Below are 15453 nucleotides of genomic sequence, written 5' to 3' on the forward strand. Positions count from 1 at the left end.
GACAGAAGAGCTCAAAGACAACTGTTCTTCTAAATAATTCATAAATGCTGCTAAAAATGGTATAATTTTATACATACATTTCCTGAAGTGAAACTAGACAAAGGTTCCTGTAACACTAAGAATCTTAAAAGGGACAGGATAGTTTTAAGTGGGACAGAGTTAATTCAGAAATGAGAAATTTAGACTATGACTAGAATTCTCATTATTTTAAAAATGTTTACTTTGAGCAAAGCATCGCGGTTACCTCAATCCTTAGCTTGTACTTGGCAGCTTGTAGGTAAAGTTCATTCTCCACCACGGTGGGGTTGGGGGAACGTGGATAAGACAGCAGGTCCAGTTCTACAACTCTTACGGATTTTGTGCTGGGGGTGAAGTGCTCAGTGGGAAAAAAGGAGCATTGTTTCTATGTATGGTATAAAGGAGAGGGAAGGAGGAAATATTAGAAGAATGATTTCTCAATTTCATTTCTTGAAAGGCACCCTTGTAATTGCCTTTCCTCCAGACCCAACCTTTGTGTCCAGCGTGACTGAGACCCATCCTCTTTGATGGGACAGTGTAAAATAGAGAAGGATTTTTCTGAACCATTGGTAGGTCATGGAGGAGTTAGGAGAGCTGGCTCCACTGATGTCCCTTCAATATGTGACAGTATTGATACTTAAACTGATTGACCTTGGTATTTTTTTTTTTTTTTTTTGGCCAGGGCTGGGTTTGAACCCACCACCTCCGGCCTATGGGACCAGCGTCCTACCCCTTTGAGCCACAGGTGCCGCCCAGACCTTGGTATTTTTAAATTTTTATAAATAGGTTAATTTCTGAATTTGTAAGGATCACCCTTGATCGTCATAATCCTATCACTAATACGGCCGCATAAAAATCAGTCAGAGGGAATCTAACTTAACATGAACTAGCCACTTTGAGGGGAGGTAGGAACGCTGAAGAGGTTAAGAGGGTGATTCTGGAATCACAACAGATCTTCCCTGAGTTCCACTGCTGTCCCATACTAGGTTTGTCATCTTGAACAACTTGCTTAACCTATTTGAGTCTGGCCCTTTTAGTAAAAGTATAAACCACCTACAGCAAGTGGTCCCCAACATTTTTGGCACCAGGGACTAGTTTCACAAAGGACAATTTTTCCACAGACCAGGTTGGGAGGTAAGGGGGATGGTTTTGAGATGAATCAAGAGTATTATACCTCCACCTTGGATCATCAGGCATTAGATTCTCATAAAGAACATGCAACCCAGACCCCTCACATTTACAGTACGATTCCCTCTTTTATGAGAATCTAATGCTGTCACTTATCTGGCAGGAGGTGGAGCTCAGGAAGCGATGTGAGTGACAGAGCGGCTGCAAATACAGACGAAGCTTTGCTCCTTTGCTGCTCACCTCCTGATGTGCGGCCTGGGGGATGGAGTACCTGGCACATAGTAGGTGCCCAGTAAATGTTAGCTATTCCTGCTTTCCTGCCATAGAGAACTTTAGCTCATAACAACACGATAGGAAGTCCTTCCCTTCCACTTGTCCTAAAACATGTATTCATGTCATCCCCTTTTTTATTAATATTCAGGCTTCAAGTTCATCTACTGAACTTGAAGTTTTTGAAGTACCTACTGTTGTCAGGTTATGGGCACTGAGGAATCAAAGATATAAGCATTCCTGACAGGTGTCAGGTTTTTGTTTGTTTAGCAGACCCAGGCCAGGTTCAAAGTCACCGGCCCTGGTGCATGGGGCTGGTGCTCTAACCATTGAGCTATGGGCACCCAGCCCTAACAGATGTCTTTGCCTATGTTTGTGCTGCTATAATAGAATACCTGAGACTAGGTGATTTATAAAGAACAGAGATTTATTTCTTATAGTTCTGGAGGCTGGAATGTCTAAGGTAGAGAGGCCCTCAACTTGCAAGGACCTTGCAGCCCTTGGCAGGGGGAAGGGAAGGGATAGGGCCAATCACTCTTTAACCAGGAACCTACTCACGTAATAACAGCAGTAATCCATACTTGAGGGCAGAACCCGAATGATCTAATCACCTCTCAAAGTTCCCACCTCTCAACCGTGTTGACTGGGGATTCAGTTTCTAACACAGGAACTTCGGGGGACACATTCAAACCCAAGCAATGCCCAAGCCATAGTCCTTGCCCTAGAGAGGAAGGCAAATGTGATGGCGTCATCAGCTAGGACAGTAATAGGAGGCAGAGCACATCTGTGGGGTTGGAGGGGGCAGGGCAGATTCTATATCAGACGAGTTGAGTTTGATGGGCACCAGAATATGGCAGTGGGTCAGCCCTGCAGGCCATCATTTTCTTTTTTTAACTTCAATTATTTTTATTAATTTCCTTATTTAACAGCTGAGGAAACAAAGGGGCAGAGAGAGGTTAAATAACCTGCCTAATATTACACACTCAGGAGGACACTTGAGGTTCAAATATAGTCTAAGATAAATACTATGTTATTAACTTACAATCTCTCATGGATAATTGCTAAATCAGTAAAAAGCAATTTCTCTCCAAATATAGTAGAACCTCCATAGTTGACCATCTCCCTACACTGACCACCTTCTTAAGCTGACCTAATTTTCACGGACTGGACATGCACCACATGTATGTATCAGTACGATAGGCCTAGTTCCTTATGTTGACTGCCTGTGTATATTTGAAAAATGCCTTAGCTGAGATAATGTCTTCAATCAGGCAATCATTTTCAATGGATGTATAGCTGAGTGGGAGGGCAGGTCTGGAGATAGGCATTTGGTATGAACTATATACACATATAGTTCATATGTACCTGAATGTATATATATACATATATATATAAAATACACTCTGATGCTATTCCAGAGCCTGTTCAAGGAACTCTCAGGCCGTACCAGAGCCTCTTCAAGGAACTAGCAGAGTGTAGGGTAAGCAGCAATCTCACTACTGGGTATACATCCAAAGGAGGTGAAATCAGTATATTGATTGGAAAGCTATCTTGGCCAGGTGTGGTGGCTCAGTAGAGTGCCGAGGTGTCATAGCTCACAGCAACCTCAAACTCTTAGGCTCAAGCAGTGCTCTTGCCTCAGCCTCTAGCACTGTGGGAGGCTGAGCCCAGGATTTTGAGGTTGCAGTGAGTGTTGATGATGCTACTTACCTGCATTATACCTGGGGCAACATACTGAGACTGTCTCAAAAAAGAAAAAAAAAAAGGCACAACAGCCTTTGGCTATTCACAATAGCCAAGATTCGGAATCAACCTAAGTATCTATCAGCAGATGAATGGATAAAGAACTTGTGGTACGTGTACACAATGGAATATTATTATATGGCCACAAAACAATGAAATCCTGCCTTTTTCAACAACATGGATAGAACTGGAGAACATTATGTTAAGTGAAATAAGCCACACACAGAAAAACAAATGTAGCATGTTTTTCATTCATATGTGGAAGCTAAAATACTAAAAATTAACCTCATGGAGACGGATTGTGGAATGATGGTTATCAGAGGCTGGGAAGGGTAAGAGGGAGTGGGGAATAAAATGTGAATGGTTAATGGGTGCAAAATAGATAGATAGAATGAACATTCGATAGCACAACAAAGTGACTATAACAAACACTAAGTTAAGGTATACTATAAATAAAACAGTGGAGTTGGAATGTTCTTAACACACACAAAAAGATAAATGCCCGAGGTGATGGATACCCCAATTACCCTGATGTGATTAATTCACATTGTATGTCTACCTCAAAACATCACACGTACTCTATAAAAACATACAACTGTTGTGTACCCATAATAAAAATTAAAAAATATTAAAAGTTAAAAAAAAAAAGTGGAGGGTGAGGGATCAGGAGTGGCAGTGAAGGTTGCTGGGTGTCCTGTAGGGACCCAAAAGACATTATTCTGTTTTTTAACAGTGATATTTAATTCATTAATGTAAGTCCAAACTGTAGGTTTTTCCTGAGTTGAAACCGACTATAAACCTTATAGTCCATTCAGAACTCTCTGAACTCTGTCAATCCTTTTACAAGAGTGGATTTTTCAACTTGGTAAATTAAGTAACAAATATACATTTTGATACAGTATTCAACATGGCAAAATTATTTTAAAATTTTCAAGTTAAAAAATCCAAAGCCTAAATCTATCAACCAATAACATATTTTACATTAATAATCTGCGTTTTTAAAAAACAGTCCCTGCTGCCAAAAATGTTGGAGACCACAGCTCTAGGTGGTTTATATACATTAACAAGCCTGGCCGGGCACAGTGGCTCAGGTCTGAAATGCCAGCATTCTGGGAGGCCAAGGAGGGTGGATTGCTTGAGCTCAGGAGTTCCAGATCAGCCTGAGGAAGAGTGAGACTCTCGTCTCTAAAAATAGCCACGCATTGTGGTGGGTGCTTGTAGTCCCAGCTGTTTGGGAGGCTGAGGTAAGAGCATTGCTTGAGCCCAAGAGTTTGAGGTTGCTGTGACCTATGACACCCTAGCACTCTACTGAGGGAGACAAAGTGAGACTCTATCTCAATAAATAAATAAATAATCACAAGTTTAATTGTATTAATGAACACATTATCTTAAAAATTACAAATATCGGCTCGGTGCCTGTAGCTCAGTGGCTAGGGCGCCAGCTACATACACCAGAACCCAGTCCGGGCCTCCCAAACAACAATGACAAATACAACAAAAAAATAGCAGGTGTTGTGGCAGGTGCCTATAGTCCCAGCTCCTTGGGAGGCTGAGGTAAGTGAATCGCTTAAGCCCAGGAGTTTGAGGTTGGCGTGAGCTGTGATGTCACGAAACTCTACCAAGGGCGACATAGTGAGACTCCATCTCAAAAAAAAAAAAATAAAATTATAAATACCTAAAATATTAATTAAAGACCCTCCCCCCAATTTAGCTAAAAGTATGAATACTTTGGGTTTTATTTAGTCCATCATAGTTACACCTAACTTTCAGTTTTCCTGGGGCTAAGATACCATCTTGTAATGAAACAATTTACCTTTCCAAAAAATACTTGGAGTTACTTTCCTAGATCATTTGCACCAGAGAGTCAGCCTGGATTCAGGATCTAATTTTCCCTATGTCCACTTGCTTTCACTGGGACTCAGCACCTCACAAAGAGTTCAGTCTTCTCACCCATGTCCCCAAGATTCAAACTGTTTGTCTTTTCCTTCTCAAGGCCTCTTTGATTCTGCAGCTTCCCATAGGATGCCAAGTGACCCAATCAATGGATCTGGTCACTGTTGAATCCTACTCTGAATTCTCTGTACGTGTGTCCTTAGGGACATAACTCAGAGATACGTATAGGGCCTGGAATTGGATTCTGTACCAGGAAAACCTCAGGGTCAAACTTAATAACAGGTGGGGGAAGAGGGACCGGTCACAGAAACAGGGGAAGAACCAGGAGTGAGAAATAAATGTGAATAGTGTGATATAATTCAAAGGAAAAAATAATTTCAAAAGGGAAGGAATCCTCAACATCACTAGTTCCAAATGTCACAGGAAGAAATATGACCACTAACTTTGATCAGTAGAATTTTCTTTTTTCTTTTGTAGAGACAGAGTCTCACTTTATGGTCCTCAGTAGAGTGCCGTGGTGTCACACAGCTCACAGCAACCTCCAACTCCTGGGCTTCAGCGATTCTCCTGCCTCAGCCTCCCGAGTAGCTGGGACTACAGGCGCCCGCCACAACGCCCAGCTATTTTTTTGTTGCAGTTTGGCCGGGGTGGGTTTGAACCCGCCACCCTCGGTATATGGGGCTGGCACCTTACCGACTGAGCCACAGGAGCCGCCCCGATCAGTAGAATTTTCATGTTACTATGTGGTACAAAAACTGAATAGCCATGTATGAAGAGTGAACTAGAAGTGAGGAACTGGGAATTGTAGTTAAAGGAAGCAATAACTTAAGACTTTTCAATTTTAATTTGATTTAATTTTTAAGTAAGGGAACAGAGAGATGAGGTGGTGGACCAAGGACTCAAAGGAAGAGATATTTATTTTATATTTTTTATTTAAAAAAATAAGACTCAGGTATGTTTACTGAGAGTTGCTCTCTTCAATCCCTTCTTCCTCACTTTTTTTTGGTTGGATTTTATAGATTCAAGACGAAGAACTAATCGGTAAAGCATTGTCCCAGAGGATGGGGGATGAAAGTTAAAAAGTCCAAATGAAAAGGCTGACCTTGAACAGGAAAAGGTACGCCTTATCCTCTGAAAACGGATGGAATGGGGAAAGGACTGATAGAAATGTAGATAAATCTGTAGACAGGGACGGGGCAGGAGGCTGAGGTCGCTCAAGCCTGACTGCCTGACTCCCGCAGACCCCGGCCAGCATCTGGCAGGGAAGCAGCTCACAGCTTCTGGGGACAGACAGAATCTGGGCTGACATGATGACAGCACCCGAAATGGCCCAGTGGGGGCCACTGGAGAGCTTTCTAGTCAGGTATCAGCTCATTCTAACCACGGATCACAGAAGAAATCGTAGCTGCCTTTATTCAACTCTGATTTCTCAGTTAATGAAAAGGAGGCCAGAGGTTCACATTGGTTCAAACATAGTTACTAGCATCTCCTAAGTTAGAAACCAAGTGTCTTGGCCCCCAGAATCATGACCTCCTCCCTTTAAAAAATTAAATATATACAGACCGTTTTCTCTACCTCTTTCCCTGGCCAACTTTCTCTCATTCATCTGCTTTCAGCACTCCATTTTCTCTGAAAAGCATTCCCTGTCTTTTCCCTCCTTCCACATTTATACGGGATCCTATAAAGGTTATTACACATCCCTTTGATCTTTCTTTTGTTGCCCCACAATTTAAGTTCTGTTTTTATTTCAGGATCATTTAATGTTCCTCTTTTCCAGTAGATATTATAGATCTGAAGGATGGGGACTCTGTTCACCTCTGAACCGTGGTCAGCAGAAAGTGCAAAGCCTAGCTCGGAGTTCTAGCTCCACAAATACAAAGAATGCATTGCCTACTGTTACAACAGAGGGAGCGGGAGCCCAGTGGTCTGAGGCTGTCTCCATAGTTTGAGTTCCTATCGTAGAACAAATCACAGCACGGTACGTAAACAAACCAAAACTGAACCAAGGAGTATATTTCTTGGAAATAAAAAGCTGTTTTAGTCAGGCAGCTAACTAATCAGACCTTGCCTAAATAAGGCATATGCCCAAAGTATTTCTATATTTCACTTCTGAGTTCAGCCTATTAAAGCTCCTTGACCAGGCTGTGAAAGGGCTTTCTGAACCTCTTCTGGTTCTGAGGGCTGCTTGACTCATGAATTTTTCTCTGCACAAGAAAACTCTGGAATTTACTTTGTCTAAAGTTTGCCTTTTAAAAAATATATAGTGCATGACCTGGGAGTACATGTATAGTGTTCAAGAATTACATTTGCAAATTAAAGATCTCCATTTGTGGGGGAAAATGAAACAAAGCCCTGGTTTCAGGAGGCTGACATAGTTTCTCTATAGTATATGAGAAATAAGGGAATTGTATAATATATGTCTGTTGAGTAGATAATCATTTCTGAACTCTTAGAATTTTAATTACTTTAAGGAAAAAAAATACTTTGCCATATCGGCAGTCAAAGTAATTTGAAGATATTTTCCAAACATTAAAAAACTTGTTTAGACAAGCAAATTCATTCTTCAAACAATGCCATTTAGAAAAACATTAAGGTTCATCAAAACTTTGAAAATAACTGACTTATAATAGAAGCATTGATCATATAACCAGAAGAGGTTCAGAAAGCCCTTTCACAGCCTGGTCAAGGAGCTTTAATAGGCTGAACTCAGAAGTGAAATATAGAAATACTTTGGGCATATGCCTTATTTAGGCAAGGTAGTTCCTGGGATAGTATATAAACAGAAAACCTAATTTTTAATTTCTAAAGTTTCACACTTTTGAAGCATTTCAGAAGTATCTTTTCTTATACCTGAATCTCAGATATAAAAGAGCTCATCAATTTTTGGTGCAAAAATTCATGCATTTGCAAACATTTAATAAGAAAAGACATCACCAGTGAATTGTCTACAACCTTTTCACAAGGAAGGTAATTTGCAAACACACTCATGAAGGCTAACACTATAGAGTAGGCAAATATTTTTCCATGTCCCACCCAAAGCAAACAAATGAAAATAGAAACTTCAAGGACAATTATAAAATATCTTCCAATTTAAAGGCACAGAACCCTTTCATTTTTTGGTTCCCTCTGTCTTTTCATCAGAAATAAATATTTCTAATCAGTCCCAAATGAGAATTTCTGGCAGGAAAGCATTTTTGATTGTGAAGGAGCTGAAGTTTTCATTACATTCTGTACTCTACAAACTTTATGAAGCAAAAAATGGATAGAAGGTCCTAGTTTGTTGATTCTGGATTCTAAGACACCAAAGTGAGCCTCCTGGTCTAGTCCTAATCATACTTATAGACACTTACATTCTAAATCTTTCACGGAAATTTTAATTTCCAAAATTAGTGATTTGCCCTAATAACTTGACCTTGGGAGAGTCAACGCATGAGGATCACCAATCCTTGAGTTTCAGGGCAGACTGATGCAAATGGTCTATCCTGGAGACCATCTCCAATGTTCTGCATTTTACCAGAAAGGGTGCCCATATACATAATCTAGGTTGTATAGAAATAGTGCTAACTCTTTTAATAAGCCCTCCAGGACGTTACAATCTTGTTATCTTCCACTGATGTCTTCACATTTTCTGACTCTAAGATCTGTTGGGCTGTGGTTCACTCACAGACCTTCCTGTTTCGCTTGCAGGTAAGTCTGCTGCTTATTTCCTGTCCCTTTGACTATGACACTCAGCTAGGTGAGGTTCGTGTTCAAGAGGCTTATTTGAGAACGTTTCTGCATTTTCAACAAAACAGTGTAAGCTCATTGAAAGGCAGAATTATGGGCGAGGAGAAAATCATTATTAGTATGTTAAATTTATCCTTATTTCATCACAGTTATACATCTCTTAATGAGAGGAATGTGTTCTGAGAAATGCTATCAATACGTGATTTTTTTCATTCTGAAAACATTGCAGAGTGTCCTTACACAAACTTAGATGGTTGCCAAGTGCACACCCACGCTATAATACGGTGAGAAGGAACATTAAGAAAGGGGCTTTAAGAGGGAAGACAGGGGGCAGTGCCTGTGGCTCAGTGAGTAGGGCGCCGGCCCCATATGCCGAGGGTGGCGGGTTCAAACCCAGCCCCGGCCAAACTGCAACCAAAAAATAGCCGGGCGTTGTGGCGGGCGCCTGTAGTCCCAGCTGCTCGGGAGGCTGAGGCAAGAGAATCGCGTGAGCCCAAGAGTTAGAGGTTGCTGTGAGCTGTGTGACGCCATGGCACTCTACCTGAGGGCGGTACAGTGAGACTCTGTCTCTACATAAAAAAAAAAAAAAAAGAGGGAACAGAGGAAACCCGGCCTGCTGAACCTGGAAGTCTGGAGGGCCCATAAGAATGTGGGTGTGAAGTAACCTAGGTAACCAATGACCAATAGAAAGAGACAATCAATGGCCAATAAAGAAGGGCAATACTGCCTGAACGCCAGAGAGGCCCCTGGCGGCCGAGGAGAGACTTGCAACCAACTTGGAGCAGAGAGGCTATTTACACCCCTGCAGGCCTTTGCAGTTGTCTCTCACCTCCTCTCCTCGTTAGAGGGACCCACTTCCAACTCTCTTTGGAAGTACTCTAAACTTTCTCTTTGTTCTTCCTAAATAAAATTCCTCTGTTACCCTGAAACTTCTGCAGGTTACTTTTACTCTCTGTTCACCTGCCTGTGCTGCTCCAGTTTTATTTCCAGTTTCCATCTGTTTTGTTTTCAATTACTGCCGTGCCTCAGTTGAACTTTCTAGCTCAGCCGAGTGATCGAACCAGGTCAACTGGGTTCTGAGAACCAGGGCCCGAAACCTCCAACATATGGTATAGCCTGTTGCCCCAGGCTACAAACTTGTACAGTGTGTCACTCATGTACTAAATACTGAAGGCAAGCATCTGTAACACTGGTGAGTGTAGTGTATCTGAAGATAGAAAAGGCAGGGGCAGCGCCTGTGGCTCAGCTGGGAGGACGCCGGCCCCAGATACCAAGGGTGGTGGGTTCAAACCCAGCCCCAGGCGTTGTGGGGGGCGCCTGTAATCCCAGCTACTCGGGAGGCTGAGGCAAAGCAATTGCCTAAGCCCAGGAGTTGGAGGTTGCTGTGAGCTGTGTGAGGCCTCATAAAGGGCAATAAAGTGAGACTGTGTCTCAAAAGAAAAAATACTTAAAAAAAAAAGGTAGAAAAGGCGATTGCAACATGATGGTGAGTACTTGTGTATCTAAAACCTACAAAAGTCATGGTAAAAACACAGTATTACCATCGAATGGGACCACTGTTATACCATGTGTGGTTTATTGTTGACCAAAATGTCTTATGAGGATATGACTGTGTATCAAAATACTAGTTTGGGGTGGCACCTGTGGCTCAAAGGAGTAGGGAGCCGGCCCCATATGCCAGAGGTGGAGGGTTCAAACCCAGCCCCGGCCAAAAACTGAAAAAAAAAAAAAAATAATAAAATAAAAATACTAGTTTGCTAAGACAGTTTAAGGGCATGAGACTTAACTAGTTTTGTTCTCCCCAAATTTTAAGATAAAATGTATAAATGCATTATTACAGATGCTTTAAACATTCAGAGCACTGCAAACCCACATAAGATTATCAGTAGGAGAAAGAAAAACTGATGTGAAAGAGTTTAAAGCTGAACTTTATATAAACACACATGTGTGTGGGTATACAAAGCCTATGAAATCAAGCAGATGGTAACGTAAAAAAAGGAAATGTTTAGGATATGGAAAATGTTCAGTTAAAATAAATTAATAAAATACTGGAAACAAGCTCACCAACTTTGTAAAATGGGAGGCAGAGGCAGAGTAGTTTCTGAAAGACAGTGGCTCATTTAGGTGATAAGCACCAGATGCCCGGTGGAACTGGGAGAGACAGAGGCTCCTGATTAGCTTCAACGGAGGAGGAGAAAAGACCCAGACCTCAGACGGGAAGAGTCAAACATAACCCCGAACAGGGGTGGCAACTCCCTAGTCACCCCTGGGATGAGGTAGCACCTTTGGGGAGGAGGCTGCTGCCCAGGACTACGATTCAGAAGCACCCATGTGGCTGAGCCCTCAAACATGAGGGCTGACAACCTGGAATGCTGCTCTGGGCCCACAATCAAGCCAGGGCTGGCTGTGTTTCTGAGAGGTAAGAAACAGTCCCTGAGACCCACTCTGTGAAAAGGGTCTATGATGGTCGTAGGATGAAACCATTCTGAATGCAGCTGTAAGAAATGACTGGCATAGTCGATGAATTAAAGGAATTGAACTTGAATAGCCAGCTGTTTCCTTTAGGAAGTTCAGGATATTGGTTTATTATTGTGGAGAGAAGGTACGTGCTGGCTGATACTCCCTTCGATCCAAAGTCCAATTCTCCAGCTTAACCTACTAGGCAACTAGTTTATTCTTACTCGTGTGTGTTTGTGTGTGTGATGAAAGAGAGACTGTGAGTGCAAACCAGGACTGGGAATCTGAATTCCAGTCCTGCCTCGTAGAAGTTTAACCACAGTCTGCGGATTGTTGTAAAGAGCGCTTTGCAGTACATGAGCGTAATGCTGGACACTGACTCTCTGAGTTTAAGCACGTAATTTACTGAAGGACAAAGGCAGATTTATTTACCTGGCAGTCCAAGGAAAGCCAAGTGACTCACAGATACAGTGAGTACTAGGGGAACTTAGTTCATAGAAGAAAGAATTCCAGACTGCAAGTCAGCATAGTGCTGGGTTCTAGGCTTGGCTCTGCTATTAATTGAGGGTTATGTGACTTTGGCTCAGCCATTAATCTCTCTGAACTTCAGTTTCCTCATCTGTGAAATGTGGATGTTGAACTAAACGATCTCTACAACCCTTTTTGGATGCAACATGCTGGAACGTAGGTGGTTTGTGTGTTCAGAAGAGGGAGCGGATCATTTTAAGATAGAACAATGAGAAGTGTTCATGAAAGAAGGGGAGTTTCTTTTTTTTCTCCAAAGCCTACTTTTTCTGATTACAGAAGTAAGCATGAAAATTGCAAAAAATCTGGAGTATAGAAATGTCAAATGTAGACTGCAAATGCTGTGTAATCTCCAGTTGACAGTTTGGAATTTATATAATTTGTGCATGATTTAACCAATGTATGGATGACTTACAAATTTTTTTTTTTTTTTTTTTTTTGTAGAGGCAGAGTCTCACTTTATCGCCCTCGGTAGACTGCCGTGGCGTCACACAGCTCACAGCAACCTCCAATTCCTGGGCTTAGGCGATTCTATTGCCTCAGCCTCCCGAGTAACTGGGACTACAGGCGTCCACCACAACACCCGGCTATTTTTTTGTTGCAGTTTGGCCAGGGCTGGGCTTGAATCCACCATCCTCGGTATATGGGGCCGGCACCCTACCGACTGAGCCACAGGCGCCGTCCGACTTACAAATTTTTTTTAATCACAAATAACACTGCAGCAAAACTCTTTGTATACCAGGGTCCAAAACTCCAATCTTGATACCTTTTACCTTGTTTGTTATTTCTAAGCCATCCCTAGATCCTGGTGATCTCATACGATACGTAAGGAATCCATCTACTGCCTGTTATCTAATTGCCTCTATTTTGTTCAAGTGGAGAGTACACCATTTCTTCTCATGCAACGGTACCTCCACTGATCCTCTCTCTCCTCACATGTTGGCTTCTTGTTTCCTACGCTGCAGCCAGAGTTGCGAATCTTAACACTTCCCAGTTTAATCTCTTCTCACTGTTCTCAAGATAAAGACCACTGACTGTAATTGTTTTACTGTTCATAATTTGCTTTAGGATATTATCAGCACAGGGAATCTGGGATTTATGAGTGTCATTTTAATCCATACCCTAGGATGTAGAATAAATTAGTTAATACAGTTTCTAGTATCCATTTTGGAGATGGTTAGTTAGAATTGATCAGAGGTGGGGGTGGCTTATAGAAGGCAAGCTGGCTTCTTTATCTCCAGCCAACACCAAGGACTTTATGAGTCAGCAAAATGGATGCTAGCAAAGTGATTCTTCTTGGTGAAATCAGTCTTGTACAAGAGAAATGGTACCATGAAAGGCATTCCCAGTCTTGCTTCAAACCACATAGATTACAGCAATCCAGTAGCCTGTCTCCTTCCCAAGAGTTCTACTGCTTGTTTCTGAAAAATGCTTTGTCCAGTGGCTAGTTCCAAGAATTCCTTCCTGCTGCTTAAGTCACACTGTCAGGTGAGCTCAAGCCTTCTTTTAGATGAGTGTCACATTTGCCTCTAATGGACTTTCCATGAAGTTGGAGAAACTCGGAGAATAGAAGGAGGAACTTCACCAAGCTCACTGCACAGGATGTGCCGCTCTTCTCATTCCTGCTTACTAAGCAGAATTGCGCTGTGAGGCTGAATCAAACCCGAGAGCGAGTGTTGAAGCTGTGAGAAGGAGACCTTCATCCTCATCTCCCCCTAAATCCTCGAGGGTTTAACATCCCCTGAGAGGGACCCAATATGTGTGCAGACCCAGATGAGCTGAGGTCAGTTGGCAGCTCGGGGCCTCCAAGGTTCTGTAGGATCCAGCCACTGCCCACCTCCCTTGGGATTCCCGGAGTGTAAGACATTTCTCGGAACAGCATCCCACTTGGGGCTGTGTCAGCAAGCCAGGCACTCTCCCACCTCTGTGACTGTCTCTGCCCAGTCAGGTCTCAGCTGGACATCCCTTCCCCAGGGAAGCTGTTCCTGCCTCTTAGTCAGGAGACGGCAGACTCTGCCCCTCATGCTGCCCTCTCCCCTCCTCCCTGCTGCCACACCGGGATGTGGTGTGGGATGTTTGCACAGCTCTTGGACCATCTCCCTGTGAGCCTGTGTCCAGGTCTGTTTTGTTCACCTTTGTACCCTTACCACTTGGCACCATGCGTGACCTCCGCAGGCCCTGGTTCAATAAGAGGGCATTTTATAACTAAGAGTAAATTATAAATCTCTTACCACAAAAAATAAGGGAGGTGATTATTATGTTAATCAGTTTAAGCATTCCACATTGTATATCAAATCACCATATTATATCCCATAAATGTATACAGCTATGATTTAATTGACAAAAAATAAATAAAGGGGCATTTTCATTTTATGCTACATATGAATTGGAAAAAGGGACAAAAGCTCTTTATGGCACTAGCTTCACCAGTAGGGGCCCTCTACAGTGAGAAGATATTACAATCATATTTTTTAAAAGTCCAACTTTTAGGCTCGGCGCCTGTAGCTCAACAGCTAGGGCGCCAGCCACATACACCAGAGCTGGCAGGTTCAAACCCAGCCTGGGCCTGCCAAACAACAATGACAACTACAACCAAAAAATAGCCAGACGTTATGGTGGGCACCTGTCATTCCAGCTACTTGGGAGGCTGAGGCAAGAGAACCGCTTAAGCCCAAGAGTCTGAGGTTGCTGTGAGCTGTGACGCCACAGCACTCTACCTAGGGCAACATACTGATACTCTGTCTCAAAACAAAAGAAATTTTAATAAAAGTCCAACTTCTGAGCTCACAAGTGAACACTAAAAGTGAGGCCGCAGCATTCTCTTTTAAATGCTATATGCAACTTCATCGTTTTGAAAACCCTTCATGGAAATGAAAGGCAAGAAGAGGTCCCCTTGCTCAGCTCTGTACTTTACAGTCTCCCCATTTAAACCATGATCATTTCCACATGGAAACAGCTTTGCTTTCTTGAAGAACTCCACTTTTACTTTGTTTCCTCACACCCTGTCCTGGGCACCCTCCCTGCTTCCTTCCCACAGATGCAAATATGGAACTGATACTACATTTCACCCCATGTTCTTTATCTGCTTGAAGTAGAGTTATATTTAGGAAGCATTTAAAATTACCCCTGCACAGATATTTAAGTAGACAATTTCATGATGAGGAAAAAAGTATCTATAGTCAGAAATTTCAGGGACATCTTAGGTGCTGAGGCTTGAAAACACCTATTATAAAAAAAAAAAAAACACCTATTATTTTGTGCCGCTTTTATCTGAGGTAGAGGTGGGGGGCTCACTGAGAAGACATGTGTAACTTGAGGCCCCCCCCCCGTTCTTTCCTTCTATTCTGCACCCCATGATATTGCTCTGGACTGACTTTTTTTGAGACAGAGTCTCACTTTGTCACCCTCAGTAGAGTGCTGTAGAGTCATAACTCACAGCAAACTCAAACTATTGGGCTCAAGTGATTGGCTTGCCTCAGAATCCTGAGTAGCTGGGACTACAGGCACCTGCCACAATGCCCAGCTATTTTTAGAGATGGAGTCTTGCTCTGGCTCAGACTGGTCTCGAACCTGTGAAGTAAGGCAATCCACCTGCCTCGGTTTCCCAGAGTGCTAGGATTACAGGCATTAGTCACCACGCCTGGCTGGACTAACCTTATTTTACAATTGAGAAAACTGGAGGCCACACAGGCA

General features: G+C 42.6%; 1 protein-coding gene across 6 annotated transcripts in view; it reads right to left on the reverse strand.

Moving 5' to 3' along the window:
- C23H4orf19 (chromosome 23 C4orf19 homolog) overlaps positions 1–15453 on the reverse strand; it is a 106181-nt gene that overhangs the window by 80810 nt on the left and 9918 nt on the right. Inside the window, exon 1 of one of the 6 annotated variants that reach the window (XM_053577642.1) lies at positions 245–440. The exons of the other annotated variants lie outside the window; for them this stretch is intronic. The gene's annotated coding sequence lies outside the window, so the exon portion shown is untranslated. Of the gene's footprint in view, positions 1–244; positions 441–15453 lie in introns of those variants that run through there. 6 annotated transcript variants of the gene reach the window in all.

Source organism: Nycticebus coucang, chromosome 23 (genome assembly GCF_027406575.1).
Source record: "Nycticebus coucang isolate mNycCou1 chromosome 23, mNycCou1.pri, whole genome shotgun sequence".
NCBI lineage: Eukaryota > Metazoa > Chordata > Mammalia > Primates > Lorisidae > Nycticebus > Nycticebus coucang.